Raw genomic sequence first — 16464 nt, forward strand, 5'->3', positions numbered from 1 at the left:
GAGGAGAACTGAGCAGGCTGTCCAGGCCACAGGGTTTTCAGAGACAGTTGGCAGACCCTGGCTCCCCTGAAATACTTAACAGTTGTTTGAAGCCCCTTTCAACGTTTTCTTTTTTGAAGCTTGGAAGTATGAAAGTAGGGAGGCTTTCACCCTCACTCAGTGACATCCCAAACCGATCTTCAGCGAGGGCTGCACTGAAGGTGGAAAGGGTGCGACCCTAAAGGCGCAGCGGTGTACTGAGAGCGCGTGCCTGGCCGTGCCTGACCGGGTGCCTGGCCGGCCCGGAGTCCTCACGCTGCCCCTTGCTGTCGCACCATCGCCCCTGTTTTATGGGTGGCGAGGAAGCAGACTCACAGGCCCGCTGAGCTGCCTGGGGTCATACAGCTGGTGGGTGGGGCTGCCTTTTGAACCAGGTCTTACTGACTCCCCAGCTATGGTCCAAAGAAGACTTTCTCCCCAGTGGGCTGGGGATGTTTTTTTCAGCACGAAGCTTTTGAGTACTTTATGCCATCCTCTGAGAAACTGGGGACCGTGGGGAGATGTGAATTTTTTCCCCTCCTACTTTTTTCCTGCCTTGTACCTTCACTAGTTAGGCCAAATAACCAGGTGTAATTTGAAGATGATAAATCACTCAGAGGGGAAACTTTACTGCTGGTTCCAGATGTCATTTTTAAATATTTTGGAATAATCTATCTATGACTCTTCTAGATTCCAAAATTCAGAATCCTGAAATACTCCAGGACATATATTTAAAATTTCAGCGGGGGGGGGATAAATTAGGAATTTGGGAGTAACATGCACACACTACAATATAGAAAGTAGATAAACAACAAGGACCTACTGTAGAGCACAGGGAACTCTACTCAATATTTTGTAAAAACCTATATGGGAAAAGAATCTGAAAAAGAAATATCTATATGTATATAACTGAATCACTTTGCGGTACACTTGAAACTAATACAAAATTGAAAGTTAACTAGACTTCAATAAAGAAAATTCATTAGAAATCACCTTCATTTAAAAATGAAGCTGCCCCCCTCCCCTGTGCTCCCATGGCCCACAGCACATAACTGCATCGCCCTATTTACCAGAATGGTGTATTTGCCAGGTTGGGGCTGGGGGGGTCCCTCCCTCTCACTCAGCCGTGAGCTCCTCGACATAGAGACCTTGTCTTTCCTTTCTGTATCCTCAGCAGCACGTCCCGGAACGGCTACATTCCAGTCTTCCGGGAACAGTATTTGTTACATGATTCTATAACTCGATTCCATACCCAGGGAGAAACGCTTTTCTCCTTTTCATCTCTCCTCGTTTTGGTCTGTTTGTCCTCCTTTTAGTCCTTTCTCTTTTCTGAGTCGTTTTCTTCCTGTTTGTCTGAGTTCCTCGGCTTTCCATTTCTCCCACCCTCTCACTGGCGATCTTTATATTCATTACATGTTGAAATAACAGCATCTTGGGTGTATTGAGTTAAGTAAAAAAATGTGATTAAAATTAATTTCACCTGTTTCTTTTTACTTTTTTAATGTGACTAGAAAATATTAAATTATAGAGGTAGCTGCTCCGGAGGGTCGTTATCCAGGCCAGTCCAGTAACGTGAGTTCGTCAGAACAGTTGTCTCTGTCTGGATGTCATGGGTCTGTGGGACTGAAGAGCCCCTAGGCGCCGGCCCCCATGCGCACAGCTCCTCATCCCTGCCACCCACAGTTCAGGACAGCGAACGGGGAGGCTTTACCTTGCTTTAAAATGAGGCACAGAGATTTTTCTCTACTGTCACAGGTATGCCTGGAACAAGAGTACAGCTGACTCTCACATTCTTTTCACTAATGAAAAGGAAACAGCAGGGTGACTGGTACATTGGAGGCTACACTATTTTCTTTGGAATGTTTTAGTTCTTGCATTTTGGAACAGGTGTGGCCTCTGTTGAAAGCAACAGTGGAGTCATACCCAGCATATTTGACACGTGAAGAACTGGAAAACTGCTCGGCGTCCCCTGCCTTCAGTGTACGGGGTGTGGGTCCATCATCTTGGCCCTCTGCGATGCCAGATCCTATGCCTAAGTATTTAGGGTGTATTGGCTTTTTTCTTTTTTTTCAGTTTAGGCTAGAAATAATGTTTTGGCTTAGAAACTCTTTGACTGAACTGTGACATAATAGGATAAGGATAATTGTGTCTAAAATAGCCTCTTGATGTCCTCCCTTGGCATTAAGAATTCCGGAGTAAGTCCGCTGTGGATCACTGAGAACTGATATGTTAATCACAGGTCAGCCATCTTCGATAACTTCTTTTCTTTTGGCGCAGAGTTGGGGGGCCCACTCCAGTGCCTGGGGTTGGGATGGTGAGTGCAGGGCAGCCATCTCACGGGGGTGAGCACGTGCTGGCTGTAGCCTCCTAAGGCTGGGCCTGGGGGTGGAAGCCCAGACTGGCAGCCAGCAGTTTTTGTAAACAACCGGGAGGGGGATTGTGCTGGCGGCTGCCAGCTCATGCCAGTGAAAACCAACCCTTCGCCACTTTGGGTGGCGTGCCACAGGTGGCCAAGTGCTTCATAAGGACACAGCCAGGTCTTATGGGTCCGTGTCACCTGTCTGTACCAGGGAGTTGGGGTGTGAGCCTCAGAGCTCAGACCTGGGATGTGGGAGCTGAGCAGAATAAATCTCTTGAAATCTAAACTGACATATGACATTTTAAAATTGGGAAAACGGACAGCTCTGAAAAGATTTGTAGGATTATAGCTGAATAGTTAACATGGAAGACATGTCATAGAGAGGTTAGGAGCAGAGGTGGAATAATCCCGTGTTGATTCAGTGAGAAGCGCTGGACAAGGCATTGAATTTCCCTGTTTACCCATCTGTTGAAAAAACAAAATGGGAAAATGACATCTCCCAGAGATGTTTGGAGATTCGATTGCTGTTCGTAGTGTGCCTGGATAGCTCTCATAAAGGGTCCAGTAAGAGCAAAATATGTCATAAAAACTTAAATAGCTACACAAACTAGTCTGAACCATCTTGTGTAGATAAGCAGTTCTGTGTCTTTGATCCAAGTTGTACTTATTAAGGCAATTTGTATTTTTCAAAGAAAGTTCCGTGTTACTTCCAGTTTTCTTTTGAATATCAGCTCTGTACTTGGGGTCTTTAACTGTCAACTTGAGCTTCAGCATGATTTATAGGTGGTGTGTCACCTCTAAAGGACAACTGACCAGTTCCAGACAGCCAGGCAGTTAAATACACTTCAACAGGCTTCTTGCTAAGGACGATGCCTTTTGCAAATATTTGAGATATTTGTTCTCAGTTGTCATTTATTAGTGAACCTGTATCCTCACAGCGGCTCCTTGGGAGGTTCAGAAGACAAAGCCAGAAGGCAAACGAAATTCGTTCATTACGCATCAAAAAAAAAAGAGCTTTCATTTACCGCTCTTTGTTGGTAGACTTGCTGGTATGTGTCTTTGATGCCTGTTTAATTTCATGGAGTACCACGTCTAATCATGCTGTGTAAATAACCTGACAGAATATCCCTTTACTTGGTTTTTCCTCGTGAAGAGCATAGAGCACTGCCACCTTGTTGCCAAAGTTTTGTCTGATTTGAAAGTGCTTAAAAAGCAAGGGAACGCCTGCTGCGAAAAAGCGCTTACTCTCTCCCCCTCTGTCAGTACTTGCGAAAACAGGAAAACAGCGTAAAAGGAGATAGCACCATGGGACTGAATTCAATAATTAGCATAATCATGATGCTCCGTATTGTTCCCCAGGGCACGCCCCTTGGCCAGATCTCCCATTAAGAGGACACCGATGTTGTCCCAGTGAATAAATCCCCGCACACATGATGCAGACCAGCGAGTTCCTGCCCGCTGCGCCGGTGCAGTTAATTTTAGCCAGGGTTTGTTCTATGAGTTGTAAAACTGTTTACCCAAGTAGAAGTTAGCAAGCTGAAATGTGACTTCTCCGCCCCGTGTGAGAGGCGTCTATTTTAGACTCAGGTTGTGCTGGAGATCCCCAGAGAGCAGTCTTGGAAGAATTGCAGCCCCGATTTTCTTTGAAAGTACTTGTGAGTACTGGGTGAACCTTTCAGATTTCTCTTTGTTCTTTTCTCCTTAAATCTTCCTAATGTTGCTATCATAGTAATTTTTTATCTCTTGGGAAAACTGGGAACTCTGGGGTGGGCACTTTAGAGGCTTCTAAGAATGGTGGCGAAAGGGCTTTCCTTAAATGTATCCTAATGTAAGAAACCTGCCTTACTCGATTTTCCCAAGAGAAAGTATGTGATTCTTACTATTTTTATCTTTGCAAAAGGAATCTGTGGATTGTTATATACTTTATCTGCTCAAATATTTGATTAATGGAATGGTGTGTCATTGAGCTTTATTTTCAATGGTTACCTAACTCTTAGAGGGAAAAAAATGTTGAAAGTGGATTCCTGTTACACTTACTGTGAGCTACAAGTTTATGCGCAGAAATAATGGGAGTGTCAAATGTAATTTTGTAAAATGTGTAGATGGGAAGTTTTTGTTAAAGGAGCATTTGGTGCTTAAATCCATATACTCCTAGAGAGAAGCCCTTAAAAAATAAAATGAATTTAGGAGGAAGCTTTTGGAAAGTAATTGAAATTATCTTCTGGAAGAATTCCCTAATCTTGACTGCTCTTACTGTAACAAGTCGCCAGCTTAAATTTGGACTGAAGAAAACTAAAGATTTTAATGTAGAATATTTTCAATTAAGTCTGAATCACCTTGCTTAGTTCGAAGTGTGTTTTAATTCAGAAGACTCTGACTTCATGCCACAACTTGCTTATGACACAGAACCCAGCAGGAATTTCTTTATCAATTAATACGTACATTATCTCCCCCCGCCCTGGAATGTTGATTTTAATGAAACAGTTCTAACGGGGGGTAGTAGCTGCTCCCAGGCGTTAGGGCTCCATCATCTGTGGGCCGGGAGGAAGGCTTGCCCTCAGATGCCATTTTCCATTTGGAAAGCTGCATTTAAAGACTTCTTTGTTAGTATGTATTGTCTGATTTTTAAATCCGAACAACCCAAGGTGCCAACAATGAAAGGAAATGTTTCACTGGTACATTTAGTAGGAAAAGAATGTAAGACGGGAAAATAGAACTGAGTTCTTGGGCTATTTTTAGAAATAAACTTTTTTTTTTTTTTTAAACTTAAGTCTTTTTATTGAGTAGAAGAGAAATTTGCCATCCGGATTCATTGTAATTATAACAGAAAAGTCTGTAATGTCATCTTCAGCAGTTAAAGGGACTTTGTTCCAGGATATTCTTCAGAATATATACTTTTATCCAAAGAGAGTAACTGCTCTTCCTTTTGTCTGTTAATAAGGCAGCATCAGAGTCTCAGTGGAGTGTTTCCTCAGTGGAGTGTTTCTAGAGGTACACTGTGGTTGGGTATTAGATCCTTTTCAAGCTATTATTCATCTGCTCAACTGTAGTTTACTCCTGCAAAAAAGAAAAGCTGTCTAAGATTTATCCATGTTTTTAATTTAACAGAAAGAAATTTCCAAAGGTGTCTTTACTACAAGGAAGCGTATGTTCTTTTAGGAGGAGTTACTAAAATGCTCGTAGACACTTTCCGAGTGTCTGCTTTTGTGATTTATGCCCTTTGAGAGAGTGATCTAGGCCAGGAGGTGATGTCAGTGTCAGCGTGGGAATTTCTCCTGTTTGCTGGAGCCGCGATTCTCCTCCTGCGGCTCACCCTGGGGGGCTGGTAAAGGGACAGTGGTCTCTGTGCCCTCCTGAGAAGAGGCTCTGTTGACTACTTGTGACCTTGGCCGTGACCAATCACAGTGAGCTCAACCTAGAGTCACCAACAGGGGGTCCAGATGCTGAGAAACACGGGCAGCTTTGTGGCCTGTGGAAGGAGCCCAGGACCCGTGGTTTCAGCCGTGTGCCGGGGACACCTGAGCCTCCCGTAGCCCTCCTGCACTTAACTTTGTGCAGGTGTGGCCTCCAGCCCTGTTTAAGCTGCTCTCCCTGGCAGCCTGCCCTCCTGTCCTAGTCCTCTCCCTCTTAAAATAGGTATAGCCCCAGAGGCTCTGAGAGGGTAACTCCTGATCGCAGTAGATTTCTTTTACTGCGGCTTCAGTCCTAGAGAAGAGTCTTCTGATCTGAAGCTTTGAGGGCTTTTCAGGGACGTGGAGAGGAACCTCTTCTCTGGCTCCCCTATCGTCCACATGCGGTTTTTAATAGGTAACTGTGTGGCTAGACTTACATTACCTAACAGGTTGCCTTTTGGTTGGGAGCCTCATGCATGTGCTCAGTGATCACACTTCTAGAATGTTCTCTGTCAGAAGGGACTCTTGCAGGAATAGGAGTTGATACAGTGAGTTCCGGGTGAAAGGAGCAGGGAGCAGAGGGGTGTCTTCAGCGCTGCCTGTCTTGGGCACAAGTGTATGGTAATAGGATCTGGCCCTCGGCAGGAATGCCGATTGCTTCTGGAAATGCTGGGACGGCTGTTACTATTTAGCATGTATTAAGCACCCCCAGAGCCATACAATGCACAAAGAAAGCATAGTTCCTACACTCAAAGAGCCCACGTGCTCAGATGAGGCGGGACAGAGCCTGGGCCGCGACTTGCTCACTGAGTAAACCTGCAGAGCGAGGAATAGAAGGAAGGAACCGTAGACACATGGGGAGGGTCGGGGGTCCCCCGCGGGCTGCTTTCAGCCCCTCTGGCCTTCCGCCTTGTAGGACTCGGGCAGCCGGCAGTGCCCCGGGGCCCTGCTTCCCCGTCTCTTCCAGCAGCTGGGGAAGTGATGGAGGTTAAGAGGGGGATGGCCCCCAGGGCCTGATCCACAGCCCCAGGTCTCTGGGACCATTCCCCACACAGGGAAGGAGATCAGGAGTTTCACCTGCACCTGGAAAGGGACTGTTTATTAGTCTATAGAGGAGGAAACTCGATACCGCATAAAAGCAATAAAAGTAAGGAGCATCTTTCTCCACAGAGTGATGTCTGGATAGAAACCTGAATTGGGGTTCCCGATGTTCTCTCCCTCTTAAACTGATACACGATTGAACAAGTTACTTCATCCCCAATCTGGCTGGGGATGTCGAGTCAACAGTTGTGTTAGTTAGAGAAGTGCTTTGAGCTTCTCTGAAGAAAGGCGTTTCGAAGGTCAACTCCGCATTACTGCAGCCCATAACGGTGTCAGAAGGGCAGGACTCAGAGGGGGCTAACAAGGCAAGCTCGGGTACTGGACATTAGTCAGAGGAGGATGTGGTATGCATCTGTGAGTCATTTTCCCTTTATACTCAACCTCATACCATCTCTGACTAAGGTTCCGGGTCTAGTTCACGGCTCCACAACTAAAAGGGACTTGGAGAGATCCCAACAGAGAACCTCAAAAATGATTAAAGGGTTGAAAAATGGTGCCTATAATAAGATGTTAGGGAACTTCTATTATTTAGGCTGAAGGGAAAAAAATGACCAGGGGACTCTTGGATTGTGATTCCAGTATCTGTGTGCCTCTGGACCGGGGGACGACGGCCAACTAGTATCCAGTTCTGTTGAGGATGTAAGGGTTCGGTCCAGTAAGGGTTAGGTTAGAACCGTGGCCCTCAATGTGTGGTCCTAGTACCCTCAGCATCAGTACCACCTGGGAGCTTGTGAGGAATGCACGTTCTCAGGCCCCACCCAAGACCTGTTGATTCAGGAACTGTGCAGGTGGGACCCAGCAATCTGGTTTTAGCTAGCCCCCCAAGTGATTCGGATGAAGTTGGAGGACCACTAGATGGGGTACAGAGAACAGTATTACAAAATGGGGAACTTGGGTACTGGAAAATATAAACGTTTTTCCTGACGTCATCTAAAGCTGGGTTTATATTTGCCTGCAGTGTTTTCAATATTCTGTCTGAAGTCAGGAGTTAAATGACCTGTCAGAGCCCCCCCTAGCCCTAACTTTGCTCTGGATTTCCTCTGTCACTGCGAGAAGACGAATAATTACCCAGGAGAATTTTGCAATTACTTTTCTGAACTCAGTAGTCAAGACAGTCCCCATTTCAGAAGAAGCGTGGGGACAGGGGACAGGCTGTGATGCCACCCCATCTTCCCAACTCTGTCCCTTCCGCCTGCAGGATGCCATCCCTCGTGCCTGCAGGGGGAGTTCCACCTGCCACCTGGAAGCTGGGGACAGGGGGACCTAAATATATTGTGGTAGTGGGTCTCCCTTAGAGCTGGAGGATAGGGACCTGTTTATCCTTTTGTTTTGTATCCGCAGCAAACAACCAACGGGACACCTAGTAGGCACTTAACACGAATACCTAGTGAATTATTCTGTTGCACCGTCCAAGGCCACAGGTGCTCCACCCTTGCCCATGTAATTAATGATCTCGAATCGGGCAGCTGGCAGTTCTGACCCTCCCCAGTCCAGGTACTTCTTCCTAAGAGTCTCTCTCCTCCCCCTGCAGCCCCCCATTTTGCACATAATAAAAATGCATCTTAATTTAGTTGTCTTTGCCCTTTTGTGTATTTTTCCTTTGTACTTTTGCTTGAAGGAGTTGTCTGGGGTTGAAAACAAACTACGGAGAGTGTGTCTGTTACACTTTGTATAGTGTTTAGGACAGTCAGGGCTTCCTGTGATCAGAGTGAAGAAAGGGTTCTCTGAGGACATGTTTTGCCAGTGCTGCCTAGAAAGTGTCGCACCAGGATCGCACTGTTGTCCCCAGAGAGGCCACGTCCTGCCTTAGCCCGGCTCTGAGGCCCTCAGAGCTCAGCGCTGAGAACTGGGATCGTGGCATCCTTAGCTTTTATAGCTGTTCTTTATCACACATTTGCAGAGTATTCAACATTCCTTCAAGTGAGGGCAGTCTGGCGCAGACTCGTTTGCCTTGTCATGGGCGACAGAGGGTGAAGGTGGCAGGTGAGTATTCCAAGGCTGTCACTGAGTCTTCAGACCTCATTTTGTTGGAAAAAACTGACTTCTCAGACATGAGGCCGCGTGTACTGTCACGTTCTACATCTGTGTCCACGCACAGAGTATGTGAGACCCGGTCCCTGTGGTGGTTGCACACAGAGAAGACAGGTTTGTCTTAGTGATTCACAGAGCAGAGACGACTGACTTCTAACGCCCTGGATCAGTCTCTGAATAGAAAATACTGTCTTTAAAAACCCCCTGAACTCTCAATAACTATATATCCAGTAGAGGAAATGCAAATGGCTGCTTGATTTGGTTCTTCATGGTAGCAGGCAAAAGGCTATTTTCATTTCTGTACAAAGAGAAATGACAAAATAGTCTTCTTGGGTATTTCGCCCTGGCAAAAGTAATTTTGTGTCTAAAATCAGTCATATCTAGTCCACAGATGTGTCATTAAAAATGAGAGTGGTGGGACTTCCCTGGTGGCGCAGTGGTTTAAGAGTCTGCCTGCCAGTGCAGGGGACATGGGTTCGAGCCCTGGCCCAGGAAGATCCCACATGCCGCGGAGCAACTAAGCCCGTGCACAACAACTACTGAGCCTGCGCTCTAGAGCCCGCGAGCCACAACTACTGAGCCCACGTGCCACAGTTACTGAAGCCCGCGTGCCTAGAGCCCGTGCTCCACAACAAGCGAAGCCACCGCAATGAGAAGCCCGCGCACCGCAACGAAGAGTGGCCCCCGCTCGCCACAACTAGAGAAAGCCCGTGTGCAGCAACAAAGACCCCACGCAGCCAGAAGTAAATTAATTAATTAAAAAAAATTTTTTTTAAATGAGAGTGGTTAAGTGGTTTGGGATTAACTTTGTCTCATGGTAGTTGTTGAGTCAAAAAAATTAACTTCTTCGAAAGGAGAGGAAAAAAAACTCCTTAGCTGGTTATTAGACTACACAAGAATTACCTAATAATTCAATAAAAGATCCCCAGAGACAACCAAATAAGGTACAGGTTAAATAATTTATGGTGTTGCTATATAATGCAACACACTGCAGCCATTTGAAATGAAGATGTTGGATGTACATGGAGTAAAACTAGCAGGTTGCAGAAAACGTGTATCGCCTCATTTTTTGAATGGAAGGCATTTTTAAATGGGCTAATGGCTTTAATTCCTGTTTTAAAAGGAAGGCATTTATATGTACATAAAAGAAGAATGCAGTGCACCAAATATAAACAATAGGTATCTGTAGGAAATGAGCTCATGCATCATGTTTCTCCCCCTGGCTTTTTGGTTACCTGTATTTTAGACCTTTTTTCTTCAACGAGCATATATTACTTATGTAATAATGAAAAACTTTCTTTTCAGAAAGGAACTATTGTAATTAATTTCTTTTTAGTAAATTTATCTACTTATTTATTTTTGGCTGCGTTGGTCTTCGTTGCTGCGTGCGGGCTTTCTCCAGTTGCAGCGAGCGTGGGCTGCTCTTCGTTGCAGTGCACGCGCTTCTCATTGCGGTGGCTTCTCTTGTTGCGGAGCACGGGCTCTAGGCACACGGGCTTCAGTAGTTGTGGCACATGGGCTCAGTACTTGTGGCTTGCGGGCTCTAGAGCGCAGGCTCAGTAGTTGTGGCGCACGGGCTTAGCTGCTCCGCGGCATGTGGGATCTTCCCGGACGAGGGATCGAACCCGTGTCCGCTGCACGGGCAGGAGGATTCTTAACCACTGCACCACCAGGGAAGCCCTGTAACTCATTTTTACTTTGACTTCTATATTTTATTTAATTCACCAGTGGCCTCCCAGTGGCTTACATAATTAATGTCTACCACTGTGGATGAAACTAGTACACCAAAATGTACACAAAAACAATGGTCATTTTGCAGTGGTGGGCTAGGAGCATTGTTCCTTGCCTTACTTTCTCCTTTTCCATATTTACCAAAATTTTTATATGCATGCATATTATTTTTACAATGGAAAACTGGAAAAGACTTGAGATCTTGTTTCTTGGGAAGAGGCCCACATAGGCTGATGTGTAGCAGTTACCAGTGGAGGTGGATCCTGTTAATTCTGCAGTGTGAAGGGCATTCGGCAGGGGTCTGCCGTCACTACTGGGTGCTCTGGAGGTTCCGTGAACTCTCACATGAATGTCACATTGGCCAGGGTCTCAGGTTCAGTGTTATGTGGAGAGCGAAGGCAGGGAGCTGGGGAATCCAGCATATTTTAAAAAGTCATTAAAATGGTGTGCCTAGTGTTACGATTACCCACTTAAGTTTTGTCAGGGGCCATCCTTCTGGATCGTAGATCCAGAGTAGTGGGTGGTGGAACCACGTGCTGGGGGCCTCGGGTAGTGTTTCCACAGTACTTAGCCGTGTGGTATCTGCGTGTATCTCAGCAGCGTTTACTGAGGTGAGTGATGGCCCTGTAGGGGAGCACCGGCTGTCTTAGTTACTTCTGCCACGGGCTGCCAGCATGTCCCTGTGGCCTTAATCAGAAGGCTGTTTGGTGGGGCTGTTTTGGTACGGGTGGCCATTGATTTAAGAAAGTCTTAAAAAAAAAAAAAAAAGTCTTGAGCAGAAACAGGAGACCTCCCTTTCTACCCACTTTGTATGGTGAGTCGAGAGGGTAAGTCCTTTTGATGGTTATGTAAAGGGTCTCTCATTTCAGTCTATTCCTAAGCCTCGGCCCAAATGAGTGGATCCATCCCCAGGTTCACTTGAAGACGGAGGTCTGGACTGAGATTCAGTTGAATCCACTTTCAACAGGACTGATACCTTAAGCTTAATTTAAAGCCAAAGAGCCTTGAGAAACCAGAAGGAATCTAGGATCCTGTACAACCATGTTTTGACCCTAGTCTTTGGTTCAGAAGCTTTGTTACTCATCAGGAGTGTTTCCTGGAATCCTGAGAACTGAGAAAGCTGGTTTTTCAAGTTTCCTTCTTACTGTTTTCATCCTTACAAGGAGCGTTCTTCTCCTCATCCTCTTTCCTTTCTTCATCATCTTTGTTGCTTTCTCCTGCACTTATACAGTAGGAATAATCTCGTAATCCTTCTCCACACTCTTGCCTCCCCGAGGAAGTATAGGCACATCCCCCATGGGTTTATCTTCATTTTCTCTGGGCAGGGGAGGGGAAGAGAGCAGTGGGTGAACCATTTAACCCAGATAGTCAGATACTCAGTGGATGGAGCCCTGTTCCAGTGAGGACCGTGGAGGCCACTTCCGCACATCCTTGCCACCAAGTGATTCCAACTTCAGTGAGACACAGAGCTGTCCGCACACAGTGAGAGCACAGATGTGTATCAAGATGAATAAGCAGGTGGTCACAGTTTGATTGATAGAAGGCTTTGCCAGTTGAGTGGCACGAAGGAAGGAGGAGAGCATCTTTTCAAAAGGGGTAAAGCAGGGACTTTCCTGGAGGCGCAGTGGTTAAGAATCCATCTGCCAATGCAGGGGACACAGGTTCGAGCCCTGGTCTGGGAAGATCCCACATGGTATCAAGTAAGCCCGTGCACCACAACTACTGAAACCCGTGCACCTAGAGCCCGTGCTCCGCAACAAGAGAAGCCACCACAATGAGAAGCCCGCGCACCTCAACGGAGAGTAGCCCCCACTTGCCAGAACTAGAGAAAGTCCGCGCGCAACAACGAAGATCCAACACGGCCAAAAATAAATAAATAAATTTATAAAAAAATAAAAATAAAAACAATAAAAGGGATAAAGCAGATAAAAGTATTCCGTGAAACTATAGGCTACATTAGAAAAGGCAGGAAACTGGTGGCTGTCGAGGGAAAGTGTGGCTTTTGTAAGAGCAAGAGGAGAATGAATCTTGGCTTAAAAATTTGGACTGAGTTTCTTCCTTTTTGTTTTTTTGTTTGTTCATTCCGTTTTTGTTTTGTTTGTTTTTGCCTTTACTCGGAAGATTAAAAGCAAAAATGAGAGGGTATGGATGCACTCAACGTAGCGAGGTGGTTGGGAGTTATAAATGAGCTCATCTACTATCGTAAAGGTTTAAAATTAAAAAAGAGGGATTGCTGTCAACTTGACCTGAAATTAAAGTGGCGACTGGTGCGGGAAGAGAGTCTCGCTGAGTTGTTCTGTCACTCTGTGCCTCAGCCTGCTGTACAGACCTGAGGATCCCTGGGGACCCGGCAGGCCATGCGTCCAGCCTCACACCTCGTCTGTCAGGCCTGATTTTTGCCATCTCTACTTTTGTTTACATTCGCTTGATTTTTCCTGGATCTTTAAGTCATAGTGTCTTCAGGCTCTGTGGGCCTTGTCAGTAACGATTAAGGAAATCCAGAATTTTTACTTGAAGAAAAATGATGACGTCTAATCCAGAAGAGACTTCTTTGGTCAGATATAAAAGCTTGACCTTATCATACTAACTATTAAGCATTAGAAGGATATGTTTTTTTAAGTTTAGTTTGTATTGTGTTCCAAGAAGAAATGACCCCCAGTAGGCAATAGTATAATAAGAAAGATTTTGTTTTCTGTCCCCCTATTAAATATTAAGTCCTGAGCTTTTAAGAACCCAAGTGATCAAATTGGATCCAGCTGTGTAAGAGCAGTACCGGTGTAGAGGTATCTTTTCTTAAAACGCAAATCCAGTCACTTAAAAATTTACATACAGTAAAGTTCACTTTTTCTGGTGTACAGTGGTATGAGGTTTTGCACATGCTCAGGTTTTTATGGCCACCAGCACAGCCAGGATACATAATAATTCCAACTCTTGTGCAGCTCCTTTATATTCAGACCTTCCCTCCACCCCTTGCTCTCTGAACTGTGAAAGTAGTTTCTAAGCCCCAAACGTCATGGTAGAGGGTGAAACTCTAACTAGCTAAGGGGACTTAAGCACAACCTTTGACCAGTAAGTGTCTTATGCTGTCCCATGGGTGATCCCTAGCAAGCCAGACTAAAGTATATAAAAGGGAGAAATATCTGAGCAGAGACATCAACAGCTGTACCCTGTAGGGAAAGTAGACTTCCACAGAATTAGTCCAGCCAAGTAAACAAACAACCAAATAACAACAACCTCTGGTGGGGAGGGAGTAACCAGTAACCAGAGTTGCTACAATATATTGTCTAAAATGTCCATTTTTCAACAGAAAATTATGGGACATGTTAGAGAAACTGGGCAGTAGAGACTGCTTTTGGAGGGGCCCAGTTACTGAACTTAGCAGACAAAGACTTCAAAGAAGCTATTATTTTATTTTCTTAGTTCAAAAACTAAAAGAAACCATTCTTAAAGAATTAAAGGAAGATGTGGGAGCAGTGACTCATCGCATAGATAGAGACTTGTTAAAGAGATAGAAATGATAAAAAAAAAAAAGAACCAAATGTAGATACGACACCAAAAGCAAAAGCAGCAAAAGTAAGGACAGATAAATTGGACTACCTCAAAATTAAAAGCTTCTGCACATCGAAAGACACAATCAGTAGAGTGAAAAGCCAACCTACAGAATGGGAGGAAGCATTTGTAAATCATGTATCTGATAAAGGGTTATTATCCAAAATATAAATGTGTAAAAAACTCCTACAACAGCAAAAAAACAACCTGCTTCAAAAATGGGCAAAGGACTTAAATAGACATTTCTCCAAAGAAGATTTACAAATGGCCAGCAAGCACATGAAAAGATGCTCATCATCACTAATCATTAGGGAAATGAAAAGCAAAATCACAGTGAGACATATCACCTCACACCCATTAGGATGGCTACTATTAAAAAACAAAATAAAATAGAAAATAATGTGTTGGTGAGCATGTGGAGAAATTGGAACTTTGTGCACTGCTGGGGGGAAGGTACAGTGGTGCAGCTGTGGTACAAAATAGTACGGCAGTTCCTCAAACAATTAAAACCAGAATCACCATACGACCCAGCAATCCCACCTCTGGGTGTATACCCGAAAGATTTGAAAGCAGGGACCTGAAGAGGTATTTGTGCACCCATTTTAGTAGCATTATTCGCAATAGCCAAGAGGTAGAAGCAACCCAGAGGTCTATCAGCAGATGAATGAATAAACAAAATGTGGTCTATACATACAATGGACTATTACTCAGCCTAAAAAAAGGAAGGAAATTCTGACACATACTACAACATGGGTGAACGTTGAAGACATTATGCTAAGTGAAATTAAGACAGTCACAAAAAGAAATACTGTATGATGTCACTCACATGATAGAGTAGTCAAATTCATAGAGGCAGAAGGTAAAATGGTGGTTCCCAGGGAGAATGGAAAATTACTGTCTAATGGGTATAGAGTTTCCGTTTGAGATTAAAAGTTCTGTAGATGGATGATTGGGATGTTTGCACAATAATGTGAATGTACTTAATGTCACTGAACTATACACTTAAAATGGTTAAACGGTAAATTTTATGTTTATTTTAACCACAATTAAAACATTTTTTTAAAGTGGATATTTTTGAGTTGAAAAGTACAGTAACCAAAATGAAAAACTCATTAGGGGGCTGCACCGTGGATGTGAGTTGTCAGAAGAAGGAATCAGCAAACTAGAAGATAGAATGACAGAGATTATCTGGTCTGAAGAACTGAAAGAGAGAAGAATGAAGAAAAGTGAACAGAACCTCAGAAAAATATAGGCCACTGTTAAGTGTCACAATGGGAATACCAGAAGTACAAGAGAGAGAAAGGGCCAGAAGAAACACTCAAAGAAGTCATGGCTGACAACTTCCCCAAGCTGATGAAAAACAGTAACCTACACACCCGAAATGCTTAACAAACGCCAAGGAGGATAAACACAAAGAGATCCACACCCAGACATATTATAGTCAAAATGTTGAAAGTGAGAAAATCGGAAAGCAGCAAGGGAGAAGTGACTTGGGGAGTATGAGGGAAGCCCACCAAAACTACAGCTGACATCTATCTCATCAGGAACAGTGGAGGCCCGCAGGCAGTGAGAATACGTGTGAAAGTGCTGAGAGAGTCCTGCATCCTGCAGAGCTGTCTTTCAAAATAAAAGCATTCCCAAGAAAATGAAAACTGAGAGAATCCCCTCGTAGCGGATCTGCCTTACAAGAAATACTAATAGAAGTTCGTTAGGCTGAAAGGAAGTGACACAAGACAGCAATTTGAATACACACAGGAACTCCAGTAAAGGTAATTAAGTAGGTAATGATAAAAGACAGTATAATTACATATTTTTCTTCTCTTAACTGATTTAAAACATCACTAAAGAGTAGCTTATTATCTGGTTGCTTTCTGGTTATTTTAAGAAAGCTCTTTATGTTCACATCAAAACATCCTCCCCAGCTCTCAGTTTTCTGAAGGAAAAACTGAGGCAAAGGGAGCTAGTGACTTGCCCAAGAAAGTTTATCTTAATCATGCATAAGGAATGAAGTGCTGGGAGCACTCTCAGAATTGGGAAATAATTTTCAAAGAAATCTTATAAACTGTCTTATCTCTCTTTTATATATATATATATATATATTTTTTTTTTTTTTGTGGTACGCGGGCCTCTCACTGTTGTGGCCTCTCCCGTTGCGGAGCACAGGCTCCGGACGCACAGGCTCAGCGGCCATGGCTCACGGGCCCAGCCGCTCCGCGGCATGTGGGATCTTCCCGGACGGGGGCACGAACCCGTGTCCCCTGCATCGGCAGGCGGACTCTCAAC

General features: G+C 44.5%; 1 protein-coding gene across 9 annotated transcripts in view; it reads left to right on the forward strand.

Annotated features, from left to right (window-relative positions):
• SLC20A2 (solute carrier family 20 member 2) overlaps window positions 1-16464 on the forward strand; it is a 107363-nt gene that overhangs the window by 27035 nt on the left and 63864 nt on the right. The window contains exon 1 of one of the 9 annotated variants that reach the window (XM_081221033.1): window positions 3415-4032. The exons of the other annotated variants lie outside the window; for them this stretch is intronic. The gene's annotated coding sequence lies outside the window, so the exon portion shown is untranslated. Of the gene's footprint in view, window positions 1-3414; window positions 4033-16464 lie in introns of those variants that run through there. 9 annotated transcript variants of the gene reach the window in all.

The sequence above is a fragment of the Mesoplodon bidens genome (assembly GCF_964165515.1).
Source record: "Mesoplodon bidens genome assembly, chromosome: 20".
NCBI lineage: Eukaryota > Metazoa > Chordata > Mammalia > Artiodactyla > Ziphiidae > Mesoplodon > Mesoplodon bidens.